Source organism: Neopsephotus bourkii, unplaced genomic scaffold (assembly GCF_033783945.1).
Source record: "Neopsephotus bourkii isolate Nb327-2 ecotype Australia unplaced genomic scaffold, CSIRO-AGI_Nbou_v1 NB_1423, whole genome shotgun sequence".
NCBI classification, from domain to species: domain Eukaryota; kingdom Metazoa; phylum Chordata; class Aves; order Psittaciformes; family Psittacidae; genus Neopsephotus; species Neopsephotus bourkii.
Genome location: NW_026901900.1, coordinates 2315333 through 2325179, shown reverse-complemented (window position 1 = coordinate 2325179; position 9847 = coordinate 2315333). Strand labels below are relative to the sequence as shown.

The window sequence follows — 9847 nt, the reverse complement described above, 5'->3', positions numbered from 1 at the left end:
AGCAGGGACGTGCGGACGATGGCCCACAAACCGCCTTCCTTCTCCTCCCTTCCCTCCCTCGCTGCTGCTACTACCACAGGCGGCGGAATCAAGCCGGGGGCAGGCCGCAAAGACCCCCAAGCGGGCAAGCAGGCACTGCCCGCCTTCCCGTTCCTCCCCCCCCCCACCCGCTGGGCGCCAGGGCTGCGTGCCGACGGTACAAGGGGCTCCGATGCTCCGCGGGCCGAGGCCGCCCGACGCGGGGCTGGACAGGCGAACAGGAGCAAGCGGAGGACTGATGGGGGTTGAGGAGAAGTGGGGGGAGGGGCGGCCGCGCTTCGCGCCTGCGCAGGGGGGAGCGGAGCCGCGAGGTCACCCCTCCCCTCCGCACCGCCCCCGCCGTGCCAGAGCGAGGCTGGGCGTGCGGCGTCACGGCGACGGCCACAAGCCGCGCCCCGGCACAGGCAGCGAGAGGGAGAGCGGAGGGCTCGGCCGGCGAGGCGGCGGTCGGCGGGGAGTGGAGGCGCTGTCCGGTAGGTCGGGGCGGGTAGCGCGGGCCTGGCCACTGTGTCGGTGGGATGGAGAGCGGCGCGGTGTGTCTGGTACAGGTGGCGGGGCGGGGACGGGCCGGTGGGGGGGCGGTGGCGCGGCGGGTTTGGAGGGGGGGGCGGTGGGGAGAGAGAAGTGACGGCGGCGGGGAGCGGCGCGCTGTGAGGGAAGGGGCACGAGCCGGGAACATGGCGGAGGAGGAGCTGGGAGCCGCCGCCTCGTCCGGCCTCAGGCGCGGGGGGACACCGCGGGGCGAGGGGGGTGGGGGGCAGAGCGGGGCTCTGAGGGGCAGCCGCTGCCAGCCGGGCCCTGGGCCCGGCCCTGCCCTTCGCCGCTACCCCCTCTCCTGCCGGTCCCCGGAGCAGAAGTTGGAGCGGAAGCGGAAAGTTGTAACCCCGCGGCTCGGGGCCGCGACGTGGGGCCCGGCCGGGTGCGGGGAGGGGCGGGTGACGCCCGGCTCGGCCCCGCTGCGGGCGGGGAGGAGGACGGTCCCCGGCTGCAGCCGTCGTTGTCAGCGGGAAGTCCGAGCAGGAGCCCCACCTAGTCCGGTCGCCGGAGAGAAGCTGCTCGCTCTTTCCGGCCGGTGTGTGGGGGCGAGGCGGGGGGGAGGACAGGCCGGGCGCGGCCAGCCGGGCAGCCCGCCGGCCGTCGGTCCCTCTGCCTGCGGTGCCCGCGGAGCGGGACAAGCGGGCGGAGTTGTGGCCAGCGAGTTCCCCTCCTGCTTATCACAAAATGAAAAGGGGATGACAGGGGTGTTCATCTGGTTTAAACACTTCGCCACCACTCGTGTCAAAGCAAATGGAAGAATTTGACTGACACTTCCTGCACCAAACCCGTCTAATAAGCCCGAGATCTTCGTGCTGTTCTGCATGTGTTAGTGAAGAAGCAGTGGAAGGAAAGCGAAGTTTGCAGAGGGGAAAATAAAACCAAATCTGAGTGCTTTCACTCTGGCTTCAGATTACAAAAATAGGATAATAGACTTAGGTTTCCTGAAATAAAAAAAGAAGAAAAATCAATGTGCTTTCACTCCCATTTCCATCTTAAAGGGATGGGTTGTACTGTTCAGGGTAAATAAACAGAAAAAGTATTTTTCTCTACCTTTGTGTGTTATGATAGCAGGGTAGTACAGTTCCAAGAGAGGTGGTATTTCAGAGATGCCCAGCTTGAAAATTGCACAAGTTGTTTATGTGTTCTTGCATTTAGATGTTTTGATTAATGTAATTTGTTATTTCCAGTGTGTAATAGCTGCACCTTACCCCAGTGTGAAATGTGTAGACAGTGTATGATTTTTCGAAGTATATTTTACCATGAAAGAGTACTGAAAAGTACTCTTTCATGGTAAAATATTCTTTGGAATTACTGTTATAAAATAGAAGTCATGAAAGACTCTTCCTTTTCATAAATTGTAATTAAAAGGCAAAGAAGCAGTCTCAGTGTCTTATATAGTAACCATTCAAAACCAAATGTATTTACCTTTGGGAAGAGTCTCTTTGCTCCTCTATGTATAACTTGGAAAAATTAGCAAATTATCATCTTTTAGATGATTTGCTTCTGTATTAAAATCACAAGTTTGGGGATGGGGAACGAACCGTCAAGCGTTTTCACTTGCAGTTTCTTTATTTTTTTACTCTAGCTCAAAGTCTATCCTGTAGATTTCATTCCAGCTAAAAATGAGCTGAGTGAATAGTGAAAGTTACCTTGGCTGTTCACATCAAAGTCTTTGCAAATAAAGTAAGCTTTCTGATTAAGCAGATGCACGGTTTTATTCCTTGGTACCTTTATATTTTAAGGGATGCTTCTTGTGTTACGAACTACTTAAAGTTCGAATTGCAACTGTCGTGTAAAGTGTTGTCTGTAGCTAAATAACTTAAGTTTTGAGATGCATGTACAGTATGAATCCTGTATATCTTTTTTGCAGCAAAGCTGATCATACTTGGAGCACCTGTCTGCCTGGGGGTGAAATAATCTACAAAACAGAGTTGAAAGACTAAAAGTGTAAAAACAGAACTTCTGTATGGGGGAGGGAAAAAGCCGTGGTGGTTTTGCTGTCTATAACTGTATGTCTTCTACTACATACATACACTAGTTAAGTTTTCTGAGTGGTATTAAAATTATGCTGTTTTGTTCCAAAGGACAGTTTATAAAAAATAAGTCTTAAGTAAGCCATGACAGATATCTTTGCGCTGTGCCAGTTTTGCAGAGTAAAACTGCCTGTCTATTTAATTTGAGAGCCTTTCTGGAGCAGAGGCAAACAGATGGAAATCTAGGTAAGAGCCTACAGGAGGAGAAAGACATTACTGGTATGGCTGAGGAAGGAAGTGTGCTGACTACACTGTAGCTGTTGATCTGAAAGTTAGCAAATATGGCTGGGCACTAAAAGAGTTGTCCGCCTATCATCTGGGGTGTGGGAGATGCAGAAGTACTTGAGTATTTGATGCTTACTGCTATAGTGCCAGTCCTGTCATCTGCAGAGCCCCACTAGCTGATCAGAGTTAAGTGTGGAGAGGTGTTCTTAAGAGTAAGAGTATCTTATAGATAAAACCAGGCACTTTGTTGTTCTTGGGTGTATGATAAGAGGGTAGGCAGGTCCTTTATGAGTTGGTCCATCTAAGTAACACTTGGATGGCTTTCAGATACGTGACTGACTTTTGAGCATGTTTGCAAGCTCAAGTTGTGAGTTTTAATCAAAATTGCTCTCTTGGTATGTTCAGTGATGTGTTTATTCTGTGCAACAGAAGTTTGTTTTTAGCTTGTGGCTGCAAGCACTGCCACTCTTGTCTCGGAACAAATACAAAAATCAGACCGAAGTACACTGTGTAATGTCAGTCTGCTGAATCCCTGCTGAGTTGGGGCAGGCTTCTGCTGTGTTCCGTTGCATCTAGGTCAGGTAGAGGGATATTTTAACCTCCTTGTTCACAGAGATTAAAGGAGTATCTACAGTGAGTACACCTTCATATTCAAAGGCAAACTTTGTTTTCCTGCTCAGATATGCTTAAGATAGTGTGTTTCTATCTTCTAACATAAAGCAGGAAAAAAGGATGGGGTTTTGTTATTTGAATGCTGTTAATAGGGAACCTGTTTTGAAGCTAGTCGAGTTTCCAAAGTTGTTCAGCAGTTGACTGCAGCAGAGCATTTAGTACAGCATCTAATGCATCACTTTCTCCTTAGGACCTGTCAACCGTGAGGAAACGGAGTGGGACAGGCGTAGTAGAAGCAATATTCTGATGAAGCTATGGCAGTTTGCTTGTAGTAGGCAAGCACTGTTCAGAGAAAGTCAAAGATCTTCTTGTCTGGCACAAACTGTTTCTTTATGGGGCAGTTAAATGAGGCTACCTTCAAAAGCAGCAGTAGGTTCTGGCTTGAAGCTCTCATCTCAAGCTTTAGGATGCCAAAATACTGAAACACTGGACAACTTAAAGTGATAAAGTTTTTTATTATTGTTGTTATTTTGTGTGCCTGAGCTCCTGACATGCTACATGTTTCCTGTATCAGCAAAGAAAGGGAGGAAGGCTGTAAACACCAGGTTGGAAATCTGCCTGTTAGGTGACTTCTGAAATATAAAATGATTTGGGGGCCCTCTAGCTATTCAGGATGCTCTTGGAAAAAAAAAAAAAAAGGCAGTATTTCAATAGTAATTTTTACTACTGAAGCAGTAGAGTGAAAGTTACTATTAGAGCCTACAGGAATGTGTGTAGCAGATGTAAAAGCAGCTTTTTAGAGTTGAACCAGGAAGAAGAGGAACCATTCAATAATATCTTGTACACTGTCCCACTCAGCTTTCTGGTTATTAATCTAAGGACCTTATAGTATTTGAAGTAAATACCTGCTATGCAACTATGGAAAGAGACTGCCAGTTACAGTACACATGGTTAGTTCATTCTTGGCCAAGGGAGGAAGGCCACATGATAGTGCAGGAGTGGGACAGCCTGGCCCTTTTAATGGACTAGTGTTTGCATCCTGTGCCAGAGAAGCAGCATCTCATGTTTCTCTCCAGCCTGAGATTCTCTTCAGGAAACCCCTGGTTTCTTAGATCACTTTATATCATTCCTGCAGATGTTGCAATACAGGCAGGTGTTCTAAATCTGAATGACTTGACCAGGTCCTCTATAAAAAAGATATTGTCTACCCCTGTTACTCATTCATGAAATAGTTTTCAATATAACTCTAATTGTAGAGGTGTGAGAAACTTTATATTGTTAAATTTCTGGACAGTATTGAAGAACTGGAACAAGAGAACAGTCTTTTATAACTGCAGCATCTGTAGTTAATTTTTGTCTTTAGAAACTGAGAATGTGATCTTTGCATCAAAATTTGTTGATATTGAGGTGAATGTTGCTCTTGCTTTAATTATAACAGTTATTAAGTCTTGATTTCAGTAAGTAATCTGGATTAAAGGGAAAGATGTAGTTTAACAATATTTCTTTTATCATGGCTTATTTCATAATTTTATGTGGAATTAGATGGTGGAAGTTTTTTCTTAAATTAATTTGCTATGGCCCAAATAATATGTTGGCCCCCTCTTCAATTAATCTAAAATAACTTGTGGACACAGTCCATGCAACTGTTTATTTTTGTTTCGCTGTATTCGTTGTCCTGGCTTTTGAAGTCTTGTCCTATCTTTTTCCATTCGTAGGCTCTGTTTCTGCAGCTTAACCAGCTCTGCCTTCACTTTTTTTCGTTTCTGCAGTGAAGGGAAATTTCTTGAAAGCGTTCTTCATGCTATCATGGAGAAGCAAAAAGAGTATCACCACATCTTTGTGAAGTCTGTTGTGGAGCTCAAGAGGAGAGGTGCAGGAGACAGAAAGAGGACCTATCTGTTGCTAGATCTGGCACTTTAGCTCTACTGAAATGAGTGTTTTCAGTAGTTGCAGGGCCCGACAAGCTACTTCTGTTTGTTTTCTAAAGGTTTCATGTACAGTCAACGTTTTTTATTTGAGATGAAGCTAGCATGCTGAACAGTGCTTGGACTGCATCAGAACCGAGGCAGTATGACAGTGGAGTTGTGCAGTTGTACAATCCTTGCTTGCCGTTAATCGCACTTCTGTAACATCTGCTCTGATGCTTCCCCAAAAGTGGTTCATTAGAAGACTAGCGGGAAGTTGCAATATGTTTTGTTTTTTTCTGAATATGAAGAAGGGTAAACTGGCATGTGGAATGGAAGTAATCTATTCAGAGGAAGTTACTTGAGAACCTTACTCTCTGCATTACAGTATTTAAGACTAGACTTACAGTGCAACATTTGTAGTTGCGACTGAGCTGTACATGGCCGTGTGTTCAGACTTACGTGGTTAGTTAAGTGTGGGGGCAGCCCAACAATGTATTGTGCGGGAACCTTTTTTAGGAATGTTGCATGTATGAAATGGTTAAGGTGAATTCTTAGATGTTGCAAGATGTAGTCAGTAACCCTCTTCTGATCTTTCATTGTGAAGCTCCTTACCAGATAATTTTCTGAAACCTTGGTGTACAAGATGACCCATAAGCATAGCCTGCTTGTGGCTTCATATGATTACTTTTTGCATAAAATGCTGCTACAAGGATTTTCTTGGGGTTGGGAAAGTGTAATACTTCATGCAAAATCTTGAATCTTACCCTTCTGGAGTTATATTTATATAGTTAGTATGTATAACAATATATCCCACTGTCTTTTTGTGACCCTTCGGACTTGTTTAAAATAGGGAATTGATGGACAGTAGGTGTTTTGAGTGTGGTGGTTTTATACCCATCTAGGGAATGGTCCTTTTGTTATTTACTGTCTCTTGTTTAGACTGGTGCAAGTGTCCAGAAAATGCTACGTGTTTTCATGGGTTTTATGATGAGCAGCATCGGAAATGATGCTGCAAGTGTGAGTTCACCTTCATAGTTCTTGCACATGTTATAACAATCTATAGATGAATTTCCAAGGTAGTTACATATCAACAATATTCACTGAATATAAGTATACAGTTTGAGATGCCTTGGACTTGCATTCTTAGTGGGCTGCAAAATGCTGTGTTCAAAATATAACTTCTGCTGCCATTAGTTATTTGAAAATATGCCATGCTTCCAGAAACTGATGCCAAATTGTCATCTTAGGACTTGGTGGAACTTAAAGAGACTGTGTGGTAGTCCTGTGGCATCAAGAAGGAGCACTAGAAGTGGCAAAATAGCTGACTGTCATGCTGGACAACCACTCTTCCATTTTTCTGATGTATCTTTGACTTTATTGGATTAGATGGGATCTCGCCAAAGATGTGACACCCTGTTATTTGATATAGATCATCCCAGGCATTGAGTATGTTTGGAGGCCAGTTGAGGGAAGTCTCTGGTAGTGTAATAAACAGGCACTCATAACTCATTATTTAACTGGACGGTAGGTCTTCAAATATTCTTACCTTTTGTGTACAATTTTCTACTTGCTTTTTATATCTGAAGAGAGAAACAAGCATTTCTGAATTATACCTGTTTTTTTTTCTTACTGTATAACAGTTTATTGTGACCTCGTTTTTCTTTATATTTGAGCAAGTCCTTTGCCTTTTTTTATTTTTTACGATCCTCTGTTGGGATTTTTTTGCTGATTTCCCTACACCTTTTATTTTGTGAAATGCATAACCTAAATTGGGGCTCAGCCAGAGATAATCACATAGAAAACTTAAGTGTGGTAGCTGAAGTTCTGCAAAAATGAGTAGCTGAAACCAGGGTTTTACCATTAAGTGCTTTAGGCCACTATATGTGCTGGTGTTTGACATGTTTTTGGTCTGTATTGCCTTTTAGCAAACTCTTACGAGTAATTTCAGAAGAAAAGTGTTATAGCTATGTGAGGAGGAATTAGAGTGAGCAAATAAGAATATTTCATATGAAGCATGGAATGAAAAGAGCTAGTAGTTTGCGCAGTTTTATTCTTGAGGAGCAAAGAAACAAGTAAGTCCTCAAGCTGCTTCTTCCTCTACTTCTAGAAATCTGGGTCCTGCCTAGCTAGGAAACTATGAAGAAGCAACATTAAGTGCATGTTAGTTTGGACTTAATTTAACTACAGTAACCAATATTTTGAACAATGTGCATTCTTGCTGAACCCAGAACACTTGCTAACTGAAGGTACATCCTGTTTCTAGCCAGAGGCAAAATCTTAAAACACTGTTTGCAAATGCTTTTTTTTTTCCAAAGACAAATATATCAACTTAAAAATATTTGTATTTTCAGGTAATGTAGTTCTTCTCTTACTTAATCTTACTGTGGCCTACTTTTTAAATGAATTTCAGTGGTGTAAGTTTCACAGAGGAAAGCTGAATCCTCTTTTCCAAGCTGAATCTGCTGTGATAATAGAAGTGAAAATAGGGAACCATTCACAGCCTTACCCACAGAAGGCTGAAGTCATAGATCCCAAGAACCTAAACAGAGGTCACACTGGGTAAACCGGGAGTACCCTAACCAGTGTGGAAATACAAGACTGTGGTTTCATGAAGGATAAACTTGCTTCACTGGAGCAGTCAGAGTGAACTGAAAAGTCTTTCTTCCACTCAGGCCTTGCCCAAAATATAGATTGTTTTGAGATGCATATATTTAACTTGCTGGAAGTAAAACACTTCAGTGAAAGATTTAGGTTACAGTAGTTAACACCTGTTCAAATGCTGCAAAGATTGTCATAATCTAAATAATAGATAACTCTTAGAAGGCCAGGCATGCTGATGTCTTCCCATACAGACCTCTAAAGCAGGTTTTATATTTCAGTATGCTTTGGCCATCTGCTACCTTATCAGAGTACGTGTGTGATCTGACTTAAAGCAAAGCGAGTCTTAAGGTACGGCAGGTTTCTCCAGAAAATGGCAAGCTTTGAAGATACAGGGGAATCAAAAAGTATGGTCTAAACAAGAACTGGAGTGATATTAAGAAGATTAAAACGGAGTCTTGTGGAGACTTGATAAAACAAGTTTAACCTTCATTAATTTGGTAACTCTCTATTAAAGATCTAGTCCTTGTAATAAAAAGTGGTGCAGGGATGAATGTGATTCAAATTCATTTAGTTAAAATTATTCAGCATTTTGTGTAGGTGTCGTTGTGTCTATGAGCTCAGGCTTGCAAGTGTGAATTACTTAGCTTTGGGTTCCTGCTCATAATTGTCGGATTTCTCCCTCTCCTGGAAATTCCTGACCCATTAAATGAGGCTTTTTGGGGAGTTAAGAAGCATCAGCTGCTCAAAAAGCAAATGCAGAACTATAGCAGTTAACACTGTGGCATGTTAAGCCAGAATTTGTTTTAGTGTGGGAATTTTTTTTGTTGTTTTGTTTTGTTGTTTCTCTTGTTTCAAGTGCCCTTTTCTGGAGCTTGTGACGACTTAGAAGTTGCCTCAGAAACAACCCAAGTTTTCCGTGCATCTGCATATGGGTAGAGGTATAGAATTAGGTTCTGTGGTTACAGTCCTTTCTTTATTCAAGTTATGCTTGTGAGTTGCGTGTTCCCTAAGGAGCTACCAGCCTGAGGTTCAAGATGCTATTGCCTTGCTGCCAGAAATAGAGTAAGATTCTCTGCCCAAGTTTAGCCACTTCAGTTAAACATTTTGGACATCTTACAAACCCACCCTTATCAGTCGATTCAGCTAATAAAGTTAACTGAAAAGAAGCAGTTAAGGTTAGACCTTCATTATTGCAGAGGTAGACAAAACCATGTGGCAGAAGATAGTAATTATTGCTGGGTGTTGAGGTATGCTTTATTCAGCTTAACCTCAGGACAGATGTCTAGAGTTATAACCGTAGCGAAAGAACTGTTTGTGAAATTAGGTATAATTTGGGTGGCTTTGAGTGGCGTTTGCTGCTCACATTCAAATACCATGTTTCTATTAGGGATGTATTGATTGAGAGGTCAAAACAGACATGAGTTACAATTACTTGGGACTTTGCTGGTGTGGCTCGTTTATCATGGAAGAACTAATTTTGTTCCCGTTAATGAATGCTAGTATTCTCTGTTTGCATAGAATCAGTGTCCTTTCAGCAGATAAAACTTCTAATCTTAATTGGAACAATGTATGGGGAATTTATAAGGCTGCTTTCAGGCTACCAACCTGATTTGTAATAGAATTACTGTAAATCATGCTGTGGAAGGATACTTAGCATGTAAAGGGCCTACACCAGCCAGTCTTAAATGGCCAGTAACAAAAGATAAAATGATGAAAAAAATCTATATATCTGTGCCTTGATGATGTGTTAGTAATCTAAACAAGCCATAATCAAACACAAACTTTTAGTAATGAAGGCAGGCAAGTAATAATACTTTGGTACACAAGTTCTGTCATCACCAGGGTGTATATGATTTGTGGATTGTAGAGTAGTCAGGAGGGATCAAAATTCAG

The 9847-nt window shown here is 43.1% G+C and overlaps 1 protein-coding gene across 1 annotated transcript in view; it reads left to right on the top strand.

The window, feature by feature from the left end:
* The first annotated feature begins 363 nt into the window (after nucleotides 1–363).
* Nucleotides 364–9847, top strand: part of RAP1B (RAP1B, member of RAS oncogene family) — a 33120-nt gene continuing 23636 nt past the window's right edge. The window contains exon 1 of the mRNA XM_061368056.1: nucleotides 364–512. The gene's annotated coding sequence lies outside the window, so the exon portion shown is untranslated. The remainder of the gene's footprint in view (nucleotides 513–9847) is intronic.